Source organism: Marmota monax, unplaced genomic scaffold (genome assembly GCF_021218885.2).
Source record: "Marmota monax isolate L192 unplaced genomic scaffold, Marmota_monax_Labrador192_F-V1.1 WCK01_AAM20220418_F8-fsc00007, whole genome shotgun sequence".
Taxonomy (NCBI): Eukaryota; Metazoa; Chordata; class Mammalia; order Rodentia; family Sciuridae; genus Marmota; species Marmota monax.
Window position 1 is genome coordinate 21,387,954 of NW_026692781.1, and position 18,612 is coordinate 21,406,565.

Below are 18,612 nucleotides of genomic sequence, written 5' to 3' on the forward strand. Positions count from 1 at the left end.
GTATACAATGAATTTGGTCACCCAGTCAACTTCCTGTTCCTAAGTATTAGACTACCATTTTTTTTAATTTTTTTAATCATGTTTATAATAAATGATAATGTAAATAATGTTGTTTAAACTTCAGTGATTATTCATAGATTAATTGTTCAATGATTATTTATAAAAAAAGCACCTAGCATTGTCTTTACAATAATGTTTTCATTATAATAATTTTAGTGTGTGGTTAATTGTTGTAACAAATGGGAAAACAGTTAAACAAAGATGACTGGCCAAAGTATCCGCAGGCCTATTCTCTGATCCCACCTTTAATACTTCCCAACCATGAAATTTTGGGGAAAATCACTTCAGATTACCGGGCTTCAGTTACCTTATATTCAAAATAAGGGAGTTTGGTTAGAGTTAGGTGATCCCAAACACAATTTCCATTTAAAAAATGTGAAGCTGTATATTTCTTAATTGGAAAGTTTCAGAGAGAAGAAAACTCAGTTACAAAGTCTTTTGGGGAAAATTTCCAGTATCATCCATCCACTTCTAATTACAGTAAAACATGGAGGAATGTAAGAACCAAATTTTTATTATCTTCTCTGCCTAATGGTACTTTAACTTCTGTAAACATGACTGTTATTCTGTGAACTGAAACTAGGTAGAGTGTCCTAGGGCAATTGAGTAAAGATGGATTCATCAATGGAATCTGGCCTGACTGTAAGCCCTGGCTACCAGTGTAACATACTGTAAATGGTAACCTGTAAAACGCCCTCCCCTTCCCTTTTGCTATCTATTTTTACATTCAAACTAAAATTTAGTAAGCAAAATTCTGAGAAGCATTTCCAAAAACTTTAGTAAAGGTCCTCTTATTCTCCTTAAATCGCTTACATGAGACTTCTCTCCCTTTTCCTCCCACAGAGCAATGTTTTCACTCAAACCCAATACAGAAGTCCTAAATTCTGAGGTAAACATCTAAATGGAGCCAATAATCATGATTTAGCGGTTGAGGCAGTTTTCATGGTTAAAAAAGGACACAACAAAGTTCAGAGCTTCAGACTGAGTTTAAAGGATGAGGAGAAAAATTTAAAAGTCTGTAGTGGTACAGCAAGAGCAGCAGCAACTGTGTCAATGTTTTCTTGATAAAGGGTGTGAAGAAGGCATAATTTACCCATATCCGTGTTGTTTGACACTTTTCCCACTATTAAGCTGCAGAGGTGTTTTGAAATTGTGTTAGGAAATCCAGGCAAACAGTCGTGATCCGGCTGCTCAGGGAGGAGGTTCAAAGGAAACGCGGTGCGGGTGGGGGTGGAGTGGGAGACTGTGCCTTTGCTTCTGTCCAGGCTAAGGACAGGGTAAGGTACTGCCCCTCCTTTTGCAGACCCGCTTCTTGCACGTTGTGCCCCAGCCCCTCCATTCGGCGTGCCCAGTGCGCCTGCAGAAAACGATCGTTGGAGACGAAAGAAAGAAAGTCCGCGGATTGAACACAGACGTCCCGTGTGGAAGTGTCCAAGGAGACCGACAGAAGTGCTCAAGCCGAAATCTGTGAGAGTTTCCTTCTGGCCGAGAGGGGGAGCCCCGCGTTCCCAGCCGGGAGCGACCCGGCGTCCCGAGCCCCAGCCCCAGCCCCAGCCCCAGCCACTACCAGCGCCAGTTTTGGCTTCAGCTGATTAGGAAGAGGAGGGAGGGGGCAGAGAGCGCGAAGAGGGAGGGGACCCGAGCCAGAGGGTCCCGAGTCCTGCGCGGTGTTGACGTAGAGAAACTTTCCCTGTCGGCCACGGAAAGGCGCCCGGGCTGTGCTGGAGCGGAGATCGCTGGAGCTCCGAAGACCCAGCAGCTCTCCACGCCCCTGCCCAAAGCCTGACCCGACTGCATCTCTCAGCAAGGTACGGAAAGACCGTGATTTATCAGGGGTCTTCCCTGCCTGAGAGCCCAGACTCCAACCAGGTACCGTATAATCTTTTAGACATCCTGTGGGGCGGCGGGCGGTGGTCAGCCCCAGCCACCCGTGTTGGGGAAGGAGGGCGCGGGGTTGCGCGTCGCCTCTGCCCGGCAGGTTGCAAAAATTAGGACAGCGAAAAGCGCCGGGAGTCGTCCGGCAGGAGAGCAGGCTAAAACCTGTTGACGCCTACTATGGGAGCGCTTGGGGGATGATGGAGGAGCTCAACGAGGTCGGGGGCTCAGCTTTCTCTGGGCTCCTGAAGCCTTTCTTAGCCTTTTGTGGTAACTTTGGTCCGGGTGGCTTGGGCTGGTGCACAGGAGCTGGAAGGAGGCTGTTGGACCCGTCCCGCTGAGGGTGCGTAGACCATTCGCGGCTAAGCGGACAAGTAAGTCATCACCAGGTCACCGCGAGGAGACCTAAGAGCGAACTTCTTCCTTCGCAGCCTCCCTTTTGTTGGCTCCAGGGGAAAATGTGGGCATGGGGGCGGGGAGGCGCGAAGCTACCAGGCCGGGCCGCGGACACTTTAAAGGCCAGAACCAGGGAGGGCCCACACTCCGGGGCGGTGTCCACATGGTCACCCTTTGGCTGGGTCAAGTAGCTCTGCTGGAGGGCGCTACACTTAGAGGGGCGCCAGGCGCAGCGGGTGTCGAGACCTTGCCTGGGTCCACCTCCCGGTGGCCTCACTCCTTACTCACTACACGGATCTCAAGCCAACGCAGTCGGTTCTCCATTCTGAGGCTGCTGGGGCTGCAGCGCTGACTTCCCTGTGTGCAGGAGGGAACTCTGGGCAGGCTGGTTTCTTGGAATGTGTTTACAATGTTGAATGGGACATGAACAGGAAGCTGGATGCTGCAGCTGGAAATAGCGTGCCAAGGTAGAGTAAGGAAGACATAGCTGGTGTTGGGTTTGGCGGGGTCCACTACCTATGTACGTTGGGCAAACTCTGAGGGCTGGCGCCCAGGGACCCCTTTTTGGGTCTTGGCAGTATTAATCAACTGAGTTTGTCTTGCTTGCAATCGCAATCAGACATTTACGTGCAGTCTTTCAGTGTGCAAGTTAGACAAAATGTGAATCAATCGATTAGGAAAGATTTAATAAATTAGTGTTGTGCTCGCTTTTAAAGGAAATGTTGCACCAACATTTATGAGTAAAAAGTTTTGGAGAGTGTTTTAGTTATGACTATCTTGGTAATTTCTAGGGCTACTAAAAGGTCAGGATACTGATGATTTTGTATCTTTAAAATCACGTGGATGATCTGGTCCTAAAAGGAGGGCAGATTAGGAGATAGAGTGAATGTTAGAATGTAGGGAACTGAGAGGAATTGTAAAATCTTCAGATTTGCAAATTGCTTCCTTTCTCTGCCAGTCTTTCTCTCCTTCCCCCATATAAACAAGTAGCCTTACTAGAAAACCCACCAATTAGAAGAACGGAGTTGCTGGTGACCACAAGCCTTACTGAAAACCCGGATAGGCTAAGGTACTGCTACATTGCATAATTAAAAGGTCTCCTTGAGCTGTCCAGGAGTATTTTCCAAGTTTTTACGACTGACAAGGAAAGAAGAGAGGAATCTGGCAGGCAGCCAAACTAGACTGAGCTCAGTAGCCAGGCATGAAAGAAACTGGGGAAGTTGCAGGGGATAATTGGAAAGGGTGCTATTGGTTGTACTTGGGTTTAAACAAGGGGTTTCTTTTACAATGAAAATTTTTAGGTGACCAAATCAGTCTTCTTGGGAAACAACAACAGAAAAAAACAGACTGCAGTTGAACATAACTGAGAAAGGTGTAAGAAGGGCTGGAGGAGAGAAGCCTGACCCTTGCTTATCAGTGTTAGAGTGGAATAGCTTGGGACCTTATGCTGTTTGTTCTGATGATATTGTGCAAATGTTCACACTTTGTTGCTATCTGTCTCCCTAAGTTGGACTAGGTTTGCTGCAACTTCAGTCCCTTGACCTTGACCTTACTTCTTTGTTTTCATGGCCAGTAAGAACTGAAGACTTGGGCTTTGAGCAGATGGTTTTCTACCAAAATTGAATAATTCAATTAGATATTCTCAAATAGCACAGATTTGGGTCATGGAATTAAAGTGAGAAAAGCGCATCCAGCATGACTTCCTTGTGTTTCAGAAGTAATCTCAACAGATCTTGCTCTTTCACCTGAAGAAGTAGAAGTTGGGGCAAGCTCAGTATTTCACACATTTGCCCAATAGTTAAAAGTCCTAATTTCAGACCTGACATGACTCAAACCCTTATCTGGGATTCATACCCTTCTTTTTATATATTAAATTTGTTTATATTTCATGTGTATCTTTTTTGCTTTTCAGGGAGGTAGGTCTACTATTCTGGGCATGGGAGTTGAATGGTAAAAAACACAAATGTGGTTTGTATTTCTGGATTCCTGAGTTTGAGGTTGTGAATATCATCCTGCTTGCTGAGACTGACTTTATGAATCACCCTCTGCAAAGTGTTTTCCTTGACTATGCTTTCAGTTTTTCCACTTGCAAAGTAAAGAAACTTTCCTTTACATAATTACAAGCTTACTGTGAGAATTAAAGAGATGAAATAATGTTAAAAAATGTTTAGACATAAAGGTCACAGGGCTTCTGACTCAGTTGACTCCAGTTAAGTTTATGGGGATAAAATAGGAATATTTATGTGTAGAATACACATGTAATGATGACATCTATATTTAATTTGCAAAGCTGATAGCTTTAATTTAATCATAAACTTTATTTTTGAGGATATTGGGTGAGATTTTGTTATGGTTAAGGCTGAGTCATTATTTCAAACAGAAAAGAACAATCAGCAAATTCATTTATATTTCTTTCAGCTTATATTTATATTTGAAACCAGTTATTTTTTAATTTCAGCTCAATTTTGCCTTTAGGAGAAGTTAATAAATATATTTGTAGAAATATATTTGGCTCTCTTCTCAGAAATAACACTTAAGAGACTAAAATACATTTATGATTTACAAACTTTCTTTTCCCAATAGTCCAACAATTTCCTTAAGACTTTAGAAGATAGATTTTGCAGTTATTTATTGATTCAACCAGTATTTATTCCATGCTTATTTTGAATTGTTGGTCCTGTATTCAGATCTCAGCACTGAACTTCTCAGATCGGTTGATTTTTGCATGTTATTTTACTTCTTAAGCATTTTACCAACATATCATTTATTGTTTATATTGACATCTATAATTTATGAACTTCATTGTTGATCCTTTCAAGATACTTGTGAAATATTTAATTTTTAGTTTCATATGTCTGTGAAATATATTACCTGCTCAATGTACTGTGCTGCACTCATTAATGTTTAACTTAACTCTTTCGAATGAAAAGGTCAATTAAGTACAGAAAGCAGAATGTGTATGAATAAATTCTTATGAAATATTATGCCAAAATGGTTAGAAATAGCTTTTATTATTAGGCTTTACATTATCATGAACATATAAAAAGCAGGAGTATATGTTATATAATAGTTGGGTTGAATTTATGTTTAACACTATTGGTATTTTTTCTAAACCATCAAAGAACAAATGAATGTTCAGTGATAGTCTGTGATAATTTTAATATAAAAGTCTGTTTTTTTTTCTTTTTAAAATTATTTTTTCCATGGTGAAATGGAATGATGATTTTTATTTAAACTCTACTTAGCAGAGTGATTTGTTTGTTATTGGATCTGCAGTGTTGTAATTTGTCTTCTAAAACCTCTAAAGAATAAAAAAGTTATTTCATTTGAATATAATAATGAATTCAAAGGTGGTTAGAGAAGCCAATTGCATAGCTGCCACGAGCCCTGGTCCCTGAACATATTAGAGGCTGGTGGGTCTAATAGTGTTTGCTTTAATGCATTTAGAGATCAGGAAGCTTAAGTTTGTTCCTATGGGAGCCTAAAAGGTTTCCAGATTGGAAGAGGAAAAGTGGTATAAACTTTGAACATGGAAATCCCTTTGCTTCCAAAGAATGGAGATAGGAATTTGAAATCAGGTTTTTATTTTTAAAAAGAGTGACTGAGTCATTCTTCCAAAATAAGACTTAGAAAACAGTGCTTAGATTGTTTACAGCTCTGTTATTTGCTAATTTTGTGTTTGTTTTATGCTTTGAAAATGTTTTCAGCCACTCTAATAATGCTTACATGCATGATTATTTCTCATCAGAACACTGTTAATTGATTCATTTATTGTGCAGGAAAATAAGTGCCAGTGTCTATTGACACTGAAATGGTATAGTTATGGTCAAGTTTGAAATTAGTTTTGTCTTTAAATAGTGCATATTTAATAATAGTTTTTGAAAGTATGCTACACCTCACTCATATAATATGAAAAAAATGAGTCAATATGTAGAAATTGTGATTGCCACTATATTTTATCCTACATCACAAAGATTGAAATGGCCTTTTAAGAATTTCCAATAATTTTTTTATGTATTTTCTAGGGTGTACCCAAGAGAGCTAATCTAGGCAATAATACCTGTCTTTGTTTTGCTTTTTTTTTTTTTTGCTATTAACATCATATGAATATACTGACATATTATCTTTGGTACATACTCTTTGACAAAGTGGTTCAGAATAGACTTTAGTAACTTCCAGCTGGACATGGTGGCATACTCATGTTATCCCAGCCACTCAAGAGGAAGAAAAGGATTGGGGGATTGAAAGTTCTTTGAGGCCAGCCTGGACAGTTTAGTAAGACCTTGTTTCAAAACAAAAAAGAAAAAGAAAAAGGGTTGATTAGGGGTAGAGCATTGGCTGGCATTTGGAAGCCTGGGTTAAATCTCCGGTTTAAACAAACAAAAAAACCCAGAGAGAAAAAGAAACAAACAAACTAAGAAACTATACGTGTATTTACAATTATGAAGTGTATATATCCTTGAATGTTTCTCTATTTGTGATTTTGGAAGTAGTTTCAATTAATTGATATGTTTGCTTGTAATTTTAATAATTAACTTAAAATATTTCCTGGGTAATTTTTGCTAGGGATCTTTGAGATTTTTTTTTTCAAAATTAAAAGGCATATTTAGTGTAGACAACAATAAATGTTGTCAAAGATGTGGGGGGAAAGGCACACTTATACATTGCTGGTGGGAACCAATCTGGAAAGCAGTATGTAGATTCCTTAGAAAACTTGGAATGGAACCATCATTTGACCCAGCTATTCAACTGCTCAGTCTATATCCAAAGGACTTAAAATCAACCTACTATTTAGTTACACAGCCGCATCAATGTTCAATTGATAGCAGCTCAATTCACAATAGCTAAACTGTGGAAGCATCCTAGATGCCCTTTAACAGACGAATAGATAAAAGAAACTGTGGTGTATATACACAATGGGATATTACTCAGCATTAAAAGAGAATAAAATTATGGCATTTTGCAGGTAAATGGATGGAGTTGGAGAATATCAAGCTAAGTGAAGTAAGCCAATTCCAAAAAAACAAAGACTCAATGTTCTATCTGATAAGTGGATGCTTATCCATAACAGAGAGGGAGGAGGAGGCATGGGAAAAATGGAAGAATTTTAGGCAAAGGGGAGGGAGTGTAGGGAGGGTGCATGAGGGCAGGAAAGATGGTGGAATGAGGTAGACATCATTACCCTAGGTACATATACGACTGCACATATAGTGTGACACTACATCCTATACAACCAGAGAAATGAAAAGTTGTGCTGCAATTCTGTACAATGAATCAAAATACATCCAGCTGTCATATATACTTAATTAAAATAAATAAATTAATAAAAAGAGAAAAAACTTTTAAAAAGGCCTGGTTAGCCTTTTATTTGTATCTGCAAAGGAAGCTAAATAATGAGCAAGATCTATCCTCATTCTTGATTACTGGCTGTGATAATGACATCCTCATGGAAATCCTTTTCTACTCTTTTCAAGTAGAATTTAGGAAGATGTGCAGTTAACTAGTCTAAGAAGGTAAATTCACTGCTTACAAGGTAGCTACTATTGATAAGTTGATAGGGTACTCTCTGAAGTGAGAATTGTGAATAAATGTACTGTTTTACTGGTGTTAACACAGCTTTTTCATAATATGATCAGATGTTATAGTTGACCTTTTTCCTGAAACTTCACCCATCAGTACCCCAAGGATTTTGAATGTCTTACTAAGCTTTGCCAGAGATAACAAGAAAAAGTAGGATTGAAAGATTTGGATTCAATCTTTGGTTTACTTTTTTTCTAGATATGAATATGGTCATTTAAGAGCATAAATAGTCCAATAACTGAATTATTAAGAATTTGGCTATGTAATATTTCAGAAAGTTGCCTAATATTTTATGAATGATGACAAGACACACCATCTTACTTGGTTTCTACTTTAAAAGGTAAAGAGCATTTACACTCTTTAAAAAAGAGCAAAGAGAACATCTGTGTTATGGTAGCAAACATGCAAATTTGGGGTAATTAGAAGTTGACATACGAGAATAAATTTACTTTTATTTTTTTTTATCTCTCATAGCCATTCATAACAATAGAGAAGATGCTATGTTTTAAAATAAACTTTTAATAGCAAATCAGTTCTTTTACCCAGATTTCAACCTAGATGAGTTAAAATATAGATTTGTAAGTAGTGATAAGTTTTATTTTAGAAACAGGAAATTTTTATAAAGTGTCTTTAAAAGAACAAAGTTCTTACTGTCTTCTGAACTCTGTTTCATTTTTTGTTTGCTTTGAAGAATTGTGTAGTAAATGCAGAATTTTGATTGCTAGTTGTATTTTCCTATTACCCTTTGAAGATATGAACTAATATAATTATAAAAACATTCTTCAGAATAAATGCTGATTATATTGATAATACACATAATGCACATAGAGAAAGTTTGGCTTATTGAAAAGAACAATTGTATAACAATTAATTTCAAAGCAATTTATCCTATGTTCTTTATAATAATATAATTTGTAAGAGTATTTTTTGTGCAATGTGTTCTCTCAAAATATAGTTGGAGAGAATTGTTAAGGAGTTATATTTGAGTAAATGAATTTTATTTGAAATTACATAAATACTAGCCAAAATGACAAAGGTCAATTGATATTTCAGAATTATAAAGTAGTATTGCTTTTTAATTAGAATAGGTAGTTTTAAAAAATGTATGAATTATTATTTGTTTTCATATGTTAATATGACTCCAGATACATGGGAGAAAAGCCTTTAAAACTTTTAAGAGCTAACCAGCAAGGACTATCATATTGACAAGATCATCTTCAATCCTTTTAAAGGCATAACTACTATTAAATTTATAACATGTTAATTATCAGAGGCTTAATTGCTTACATAAAATAGACTAGGAAATATATTATTGATGTGGGAAAATGAAATTTCTTAGAGTAGTGCAGGTGAGGCTTTAAAGAACAATGTTTTAGGCTTGATATAATAAATCTTTCTTTGGGTCTTCCATATTCAATGAGATTTTTATCCAGTGATTTTCTGTTAAATTATTATAAATTTGTAATCTCCCTTATTTCTCATTCTGGAAAATGAAGCTTTGATTAATCCATGATTCTGATACGATCTAGTTGAATTTTATAAGTATTTGTTGAATACCGCTTCTTTTTGTAGTTCTGTCCTTTGTTAGTAGGTGACAGAGAAATATGTCAAACTAACTTAAATAGAATTTGGTTTTTCTTATAATTCTGGAAACACTGGAGAGCATGTTGAGAAAGTAGCAGAGAAGAGCGAATGTGTGGAGGTGATTCTTAGACCAGTCAAACAGGAATAGCTGAGTTAGGCCGGTAAAAGAAGGAGTTTCAGAAAGCAGTTGGGAAAGGTGAGGAGGCCTGAAACCATGAGAATGGTTTAGCAGAGGAACTTGTGGATTTTGGAAACATAGAGACGTCTCTCCTTTAATTCTCCATGTTTGTATCCATAATCATCAGTAATTACACACAGGAACTTAAGAATTTTAACTGTTTTGAAAAATTACCATTTTATTTTCTATTTCTCTAGTTCAAACAACTTAGAATCTGAATTGCAAGCAGGAGGTTGTATTCTCTTTCACATTTTCATTAAATTTCATAAATAGGTAAATTTTAAAAATTGATTTTTCACTGCATTAAGTGTATGTGGATGAATTATGATTTGGCTGGTAGTATTTTCTTATGGTGATCCTTCATTTTTCAGATATAAATAATTGATGTTTTAAATAAGTTCGTCTATGTCTTCTTTGGTAATAGATACCCATGCCAGCATTAAGAATTTCTGTGACATTCATTGGAAAAAATAATTTCTGTACATATGTAAATTTAATTTTTTTTCTACACATCAATGAGTTATTTACGGTTGTATGTTTGATTAAATAATGTAGATTATTGACTAACCACTACCTATCGCCAGCTAGTCAGGCTGGCTATCTATGCTGGGTTCACAAAATCTGGCTATCTCAATAACTTCTTTAAGAAAACGGCGAAAGAAGCATGCAACACACAGAAATACCTTTTGCTTGCAGGAATCAGGGACGGCTCTCAACCTTAAGGGTTCATTGGAAAGAGAGAGCAAGTTACCTGAAAATCCTCTATTTACTGGGGAGAAAGATGTTTCAGAAAGTTCAATCTGAGGCAAGGGATTGGGTTTCAGGGAGGTATAGCCCAGTGTCATTGGGTGAAGTCCACTCCCAGAGCACCATTCCCCTGCCAAGTGGAGCTGAGATCCACCTGTTTCCAAGCTTGGCAGAAACCAGTCTCACACCTCCGTAGCTCAGGCTAAGGGTCCATGCTCACTTCTGTGTAGCAGCTCTCCACAACTACCAATTAAATATTTAAAGATATACTGAAAAATTTTAGAAAATAAAATAGAATACATACAAGTGTAGCACATTACTGCATTATGAAGGAGACCTATAATTAAAATATAAATTATGTAATTTATCATCCTGTAGTTTTCTTTTTGCTTGAACTTGAAAATTCTGTGACATACATTCATTTTAATTTAGTTTTGTTGATATTTATTTGAAATGAATGATTCATTTTATTTTCAAGATATTTGACAGAAGTAGTCTCTTTCAGTATATTAATTTGAGATAATATATAGAGCTTGACATTCAGACTTCAGTTAGTAGGTCTGGACTACCTAAAATTCAAGAAGATGGGTCTGCTGGGGCTCAGAAAATGATGCCCCAAACCTCCAAGTATGGCCACCTCGAACTAAAGGATCAGCTTCTAAGTATCTTAGAACTTCTCTTATCACCAGCCTCCCTGTCTCTTAGTCCTTTTTCTCTCCCCAGATTCAGGGAGCAGCTTCTTCTGAAGCTATCATCCTAGAAGGAATGCAGTTATTACGCAATCGCATTATCCAGGAAAGATTAACCACTGGAGAAAAGAAGAAACTATGTGTCAGACACTCCCCTGAACATTCTTCATCTAATCTTCTGTGGGCAGCTCTGAGGGATTACCTAATGGACTTTATCTATACAACCACCTTTGTTCCTGTACATATTTCTCTCCCCTCCTCCCCTGGCTGTTATTACTGCCCTCCAGGACTCCCCAATGCCTTTTCCTTCCAGTTTCAGTTCCTTTCTGTAGCTGGGGAAGTTATTTAAACTTCAACCACCTGGAACTTCTTGGAGACTTACACTTTAAGTGTGACTCCCATGCTGTAATTTCTCCCCATGTACAAGAATAAATTTGAGTCACTTTTCTTCTACATAATATGTGCATTGTCAGTTGATTGAAGAGAACCTTCACAGATGAAGGGAACATTTTTCCTTTACCCGTGTAGGTTTAAGGCAGTAGGATTATACTAGCAAATTGATAATAGGTTCAAAATCACAAATATAGATAACACTTTCAGTATGCTGCTTTCTGTTAGGCCTCGACCACCATTGCTTCTTCTTTGCTTCTCTCCCCTGTTGAATCTCCAGATAGCCTTTGGATGACACTGGATTAAACCCGGTGTCATTCGCTACCTAAAGTTGACCCTCCTTTCCATTTCTGGCATTTCCATTTGCAAGAAGTATATTTTTACTTCTAAGAGCCACATCACCGTCCTTGTTATTGTGGCAAATACTATTAGTTGTTTACCTGAACCCATCTCTTATTCCGTTTTGCTCTGGTATTATTCACAGGTTCACTCTTCCCCACGTAACTCAGGGGAAAACAATCTCACTTTTCATTCAAGTGAAATGGTTAAGCTAATAATCATGGTGTTTCTGTTTCCCTTGGCAGTGATCAATTATTGAGGGGACACCTTTTCCTTGTCTCAGTTTTATTCAACTATATGAAATGACAGAACTAAGGAGAGGTAGCATATGAAAGATTTCACTAACACTTAGCCATGGAACGTTGGATGAGAAGGCAAATGTGAGTTTTTGATATTATTCCTGTCTGGAAAAGATGCTTCATTTTGCTACAGGGGGATTATCTTTTGTGAAGAAGAAATCCAGCTTGAGGGTAAAGCAAATGTATTAAAGATAGCACATAAAAATGTAAACAACTTGGGTGCTTGAAGGACTTATTGGGTCCCTGAATCAACCTACCATATTTCTGAAATTATTGCTGAGTGAGATGAATTTCTTTATTTTTACAAACCAACTTGAAAAGAGTTTGTAATTAATTAGAATATAAAATATTCTAATTATAGAAGTTATGTCTTAATTTTGTGAATAATCATCTTAGAACTGTTAGCAGTAGTAATTTAATTATTAAAGAAAGTTCAGGGGCACTTGAATTTTGTAAATATTTTACGTCGTTAGTATGATTCATCTATAAAAATATTATTAAAATAAACAAATATTAGTTATTTTTAATACAGTAAATAGAGCAGTCATATTACTAACCAAATTTATTCTGAGATGAGTAAATTAAGGAGAAAACAGAGTGAAGCAAACCTGGGAACAATCTAACAGGTCAGACAATACACAATTCAATAGAGATTGGGTCCATATGAAATATAAATCAGTTCACAAAATTGTGTCCCTGTTTGTTGATTTTATTGAAAATGTTACATATACATCAAAAACATTAAAGAAATCTCAATGCCTGGTTTGAGTAATTTATAACTTGTAATCTATTGTTAATGCTAATTTATAACTACTTAAATATAAAAGGTAAACCTTATGGAAGGAAAATTAAAGAAAGATAGAACTGTAGATCCATTCCAAGAGGTATTAAAATTACAGACTTTCAAGTTATAATTAGTGATCAATAAGAGTTTCTCTCCATCTTCTTCCCCACTAATACCTTCTGAACTTCTGTGTTTGTCCAGATGTGATAAGAATCCTGCTGAACAGCTAAGCCATCTCAATATCAATCAATCATTTTCTGTTTCTAATTTATTTCCTTACTATTCTAGAAAGCCTTTTTTTTTTTCTGCTGTGATCAAAAGATTGATAAGAACAATTAGAGAGTGAAAAGTTTCTTTGGGGACTTATGGTTTCAATAAGATCTTAATCCATAAAATGGCCAGCTCTATTGCTTCAGGTTCAAGATTTGGCAGAACATCATAGTGGAAGAGTATGGTGAAGAAAAGTGGCTCAGGATATGGCACCAGGAAGCAGAGAGAGAGTGTGGGCCCTCCTCACCAGGGACAAAATATGAACCTCAAGGGCATGCCCCCATTGACCCACCTCATCCAGCCACACCTACCTGCCTACAGTTATCATCCAATTAATCCCCATTGGGGGATTGCATCATCCCACTCATGAGCTTTTGGGGGACACCTCATATCTAAACCATAACACTTACTTTATAACATCTCCTGGGTGATGTCTGATCATCCTGGCCTGCATTCAGCAGGAATCCTTTTAGGTTGGCTTAGTCAGAATGCTCCGTCACTTGTAATGTCCCCTCATAGAAATTTTTCTTCCGTGGCTCTCCTTTCTGCTCATTGGCTATGCATTCTCAGTTTCCTTTGATCTGTTTCAGACTTGAGTTTAATCTCCCCCACTATAAAATCCCATCACAGTGATCCCTATACTGTTATGCTCGAATTCGGGACCCCCAAAAGACCACCAGAGACCAAGATCGATGTAAGCAGCAAAGAGGTGTTTATTGCGAGCTAGCTCGGTCCTCCTCGCGCACACACAGCAACTGGTGATGCTGAGAGGCCCCTAGCCTAGGGTTTGCAGCAGTTTTATACATTCTTTGGAGAAAGCAGGGACCCCCACATACATCATAGCATCTCTTAGCAAATCATCACACACTACGGGAAAATCAAATAACAACTCTAAAACATGATTAGCACATTCACTGGCGGGAACAAGTTGGGGAGGGGTGATTGGTTACTACAAGAGGGGGATTCATTTGAACTGATTAGTTTAAGCCAAGAGGGTGTGCTGAACTACATGGTTTCCCAATGTTATCAACCACCATAAACTACTGGGAGGGTCATCTGGCATCCCAGGTATTTCCCTGTCTCATGCTGATTGGTGGCTGCTAGGGGGTTGCTATGATCCCCACCTAACCTGACTGAGTCAGGACACCTGGAGCAGCAGATCTCTCCTGTTACTTGTAGATAAACCACTTAGCAGGGTGGGAATGTGCCTAGGAGTGCTCTGTGGGTCTTTCCAAGGACAAAGGTGATGTCCCTTCCTTGGACAAGCTTTGCTCTGAGGTAGAGGCTGGTTTTTCAATACCTATTGTGATCCTAAATAAAGTCTACCTTACTATTCTTTAGCAAGTATCATGAATTTTTTTTTTCTTAAACACTAGTTTTATAAAACTTTAGTTCACTGGAATTATTAGCAATTGAATTTTTTTTGACTTGGCATATTTGATGACTTAGCATTAAGCATATTAGTTTTTGTAATGTAATATCTTAAACTATGGAGATATATGTGGCTCCTTGTTCTCATGTTATAAAGGTAGTAGGAATTATCCAAAGCTCAGAATTGACAAAATCAGGAGTGAAATGTATTATAGGATATTAATGTGCTCCTGAACTGAAATAGTCAAATGAATCTGGGAACAAATAACAGTCTAAAAGAATAGGCAAGTTTCACAATAAGCAGGTTGGTTGAGAATGTGTGGGTGTGAGAAATAGAGAGCAAGAAGGTTGTGTGGGCAATGCAGATGAGGGAGAGCAGTTGGTGAGACTGTGGGTGGGAACACTACAGATGTTGAAAGCCTGCAGTAAAGCAGTGTGGTGACTGGAACATTGGTCATGAATGGTAGCATATTAGAATTGGTATGGGGGTGGATGCTGGAAACTTGTAGGCTGGGAGAGACATTGCCAATAACGCGAATATCAAAGGAAAATGAAAGTCACATCTAAGAAGCAGTTATTGATGAAGACATTTACAAGGTAATAAGACCTCCTGCATCATTATGATTGAGATGTCCATTTTAGTTTTTTTGTTTTGTTTTTGCATAAGAATGCAATAAACATGCTTGAGATGCTTTATCCATGAGATCATGACCTTAAGTCATAGCAACTGAGGAAGTCCCCACAGAGGGAATGCTAGACAAGAGAGACCAGAGGATACAAAGTTCTGCAATTCTCAGAGGATTATTGTTCTTTTAGAAAATGTTGTTCAGGGATTGTCACAGGGCTTCCCTTTACCCTTACATAATAGAGGTGCCCTCTGGTGACCTTCCTCTGGTTTAAAAGGGGGCCACATTCTTGGGGGTTGTTGAATGTGAATAAAAGCCACTTGGTATGGAGATTATCATAAAGCAAATCTGATGATCTACTTTGGAAATTTTATTAGAAAATACAACTTGGCTATACTAGATAAAAATGAGGAATAGGATAAGTATCCAAATAATGCAATTTTCAACTCTTGCTTGTGCTGAAATAACTAGAGAAGGCACCACCCAATTTGTCTCTCTACTGGGGTCTTCATGGTGCCTGCACTCTTCTTCCCCCTCCTTTCTTCATAGTGCTGGGGATCCCAACCAGGTACTCACACACATTCTAGGCAAGTGCTCTACCACTGAGCTGCATCCCCAGCCCATTAGCCTATATTCTTATACCTCTGAATCTGCACCACCAAGAATTTTTGAATAAGAGAGCAATGATAAAAGTACTACTTACAAAGTGCTTTGCCATGTTCTAAGTGTTGTACTGATTTTTTTTTCTTTTGTAATTTGTAAATGAGAAACTTGCTTGAGTCTCCACAGGCAGCAGATAGTGGAGTGAAGGCAGTTTATAGAATGTAACCATCTCAACCACCAGAGTAACTGAGAAAGTGTGCAGAATGTGCAGTGACCTCCATGGAGTTCTCAGAGGACAATCCCAGCGAGAATGAAACATCTTTGAGCATCCAGAACACTTAGACTTCTGACTGATACTTGATTCTTTCCTTTTTTCCTTTCTGATAGCAAAATTAGCTGTTCATCTCTTACTTTTAAGCCTAGTGAATTGGAACTCCCATGTGATAAGATTCCTTTTTTTTCCATGTTACCCTACTTAAATGGATAGAAATAGAAAATAAAATATAAAATTTAATTCATTGACTAAGTTGTGTCTACAAATGTTATGACTTTTGTTTAATTTGATTTGTCAGGAGAATTAAAATGCTAGGTGAGTGTACAATTTGTATCTTAAATTTCTCCCAAAGGCCTGCTTTTTTTTTTTTTTGTTTTTTTTTAGGCTTATTCCCTAAGAACACATTCTTGGGAGCTTATGGAAACTTTTAAGAACTGGGGCAAGAAGGGATATCTTTAGAGCTTTGGAGGCATGCCCTGAAGGTCATGGGATCTGCTTTTTTCTTTTCTCTCTTATTTGCTCTCTGGCCACATGGTGAGTGGTTTTAATCTGCCATGTGCTCCTTCCACCATATTCTGCCTTTCTACAGGCCCAAAAATAATAGATCCAGTTGATCATGGACAGAGACCTCCAAAATAATCCTTTCCTCTTTGTAAGTGGACTATCTCAGGGGTCTATTATAGTGATGAAAGGCTACCACAGTGAGACAGTTTGACATTTTCTTAATCCTATTATCCCATCTATCCAAATTATAGGGCTATAGTAAATAAGGTCTAAGATATTATTACATCATTAATATTAACAATTTCTAGTTGTCTAACATGAACTTGTATATTGATAACTTTTTTTTTTTTTTAAATGAGAGGATGGCTGGAGAGCCTCAAAGAACATTTTCTTCCTTAGGATAGTCTTTATGTTTGTTTAAATAGTTTTTTAAACTAAAACCAATTTCTTAATCAAGATATTATATTCAGAGTTGTCTGTCTTTGAGCAGTTTATTTTATCATTTTTTTTTTCCTTTTTGGTAAGTTAAACTCTTAGACATTTGATCTCTTGTGGTAGTTTTAGCCTAGATGTTTTGAGAAGGTTCTACCGACAAAGGATTTGATATAGTCTGGTTATTAAAAGAGGTTTCTTGAACACAATGAGAAGGTAAGAGTGTTTTAGGTGTGTAGGTAATTTTACAGGAGGAGAGAGTATATGATTCAGCAATAGAATGAGAAGACTGTAAGAGTAGAGGTAGAGAATAGAGAAGGAAAAGAGACAGAAATTGCTAGAGGGGAAGCCAGTGAGGCTAAGTCTGATCTGGAAACAAATAACATGGATTATTGATTATATGTCTAGGCAAGAGAAGGTAGACAGTGTAGTTTACAGTGATGACAATGAGAAAAGAGCTTATTCCAGTGATATTTAGGAGAAAAGAATTATGAGTTCTTTGTTTATCTGCTAGTAGTTGTGGAAGGTAGGTGGGAGAATGGTGTTAATGTTTATATTCTAAAGTTTCCTGTTTGGAAGACTATTTGTATCATTTGTTAACAAAATAAATCCCAGTAGAATTACTGAAGGAAAAGAATGATTTTAAATCTGAGAACATCTTGACTTGCCTATGGATCTTTCTGTTCTAGATGATCAATAGGCATTGGATATATAGTATTAGCTAAAAAATTTGACCAGGTGTAGTTATGTGGTGCATATGTGGTGCTTATGTGAGTATGGGTATAACTTTGTACTTATATGAAGGTTTTAATTTTCAGTTTACAAATATGAGTTTTTTTGATTTAGAGAATAATAAAAGCAATGGCTTACTGTAGAAAGAAAGTCTACAACTGAGGTCAGAAGTAGGAAAAGCAAATCCTATGAGTAACTGGGAGAAATGAACAGTGAGGAAGAAGAAAATGCAGGAGGATGTGATGTCGTTTGAAGCTAACATAAAAAAGAGTCTTATGACAAGGAATGGGGGATCAAAATTGTTAAATAGTGTAGGAAGGTAAAATATAAAATATAAAATAAATAACAAAAGAAAAGAAGAAAAATTGAGTCTATTATGCCTGACATGAAAGTCATGGGTGACTGCTTGAAGAAAACAATTTGGGGGGAATTGTGTGTGTGGTGAATTGTGCATGTGCGTGAGTATTTGAAACAACACTGAAAACAACTCTTTCATGGCATAACTATGTATGGAAAAGGAGGCATAGTATGGAAACTGAAAAGGAACTTGCTATACTTCCGGGGGGTTTTCAATATGAAAGAGACTTCTTTATGCTTACAGCAGATTTGGCAAATAAAATGCCTTTAGGGATCAGCAAGTAGACGTACAGCATATACATATTATGCTGGCTGGTGGGCATTATGGTGAACTCAAGGGTGCCTACCCTTTGAAGTGGGGGACCTTTCCTTAGTTTCATCTACCTTTAGATAGGTGAGAATGTGGACCTACTTTTCACATAAGCCACTGTGGAGAAAAAGAAACAATGTAAAGTAGGGTGGCATATGAGAATTCTAAACAATGTTGAGGGACTAGTTTCCTAAGTGAACACAATGAGAGAG

The 18,612-nt window shown here is 37.4% G+C and overlaps 1 protein-coding gene across 16 annotated transcripts in view; it reads left to right on the top strand.

The window, feature by feature from the left end:
- Positions 1-1,272: 1,272 nt before the first annotated feature.
- The window catches only part of Gulp1 (GULP PTB domain containing engulfment adaptor 1), a 287,088-nt gene continuing 269,748 nt past the window's right edge, over positions 1,273-18,612 (top strand). For 3 of the 16 annotated variants that reach the window (XM_058580311.1, XM_058580308.1, XM_046447470.2), the window contains exon 1: positions 1,277-1,929. The gene's annotated coding sequence lies outside the window, so the exon portion shown is untranslated. Of the gene's footprint in view, positions 1,930-1,983; positions 2,310-2,450; positions 2,799-18,612 lie in introns of those variants that run through there. The other 13 variants (XM_046447458.2, XM_046447463.2, XM_046447469.2 and 10 more) reach the window with 9 other exon arrangements.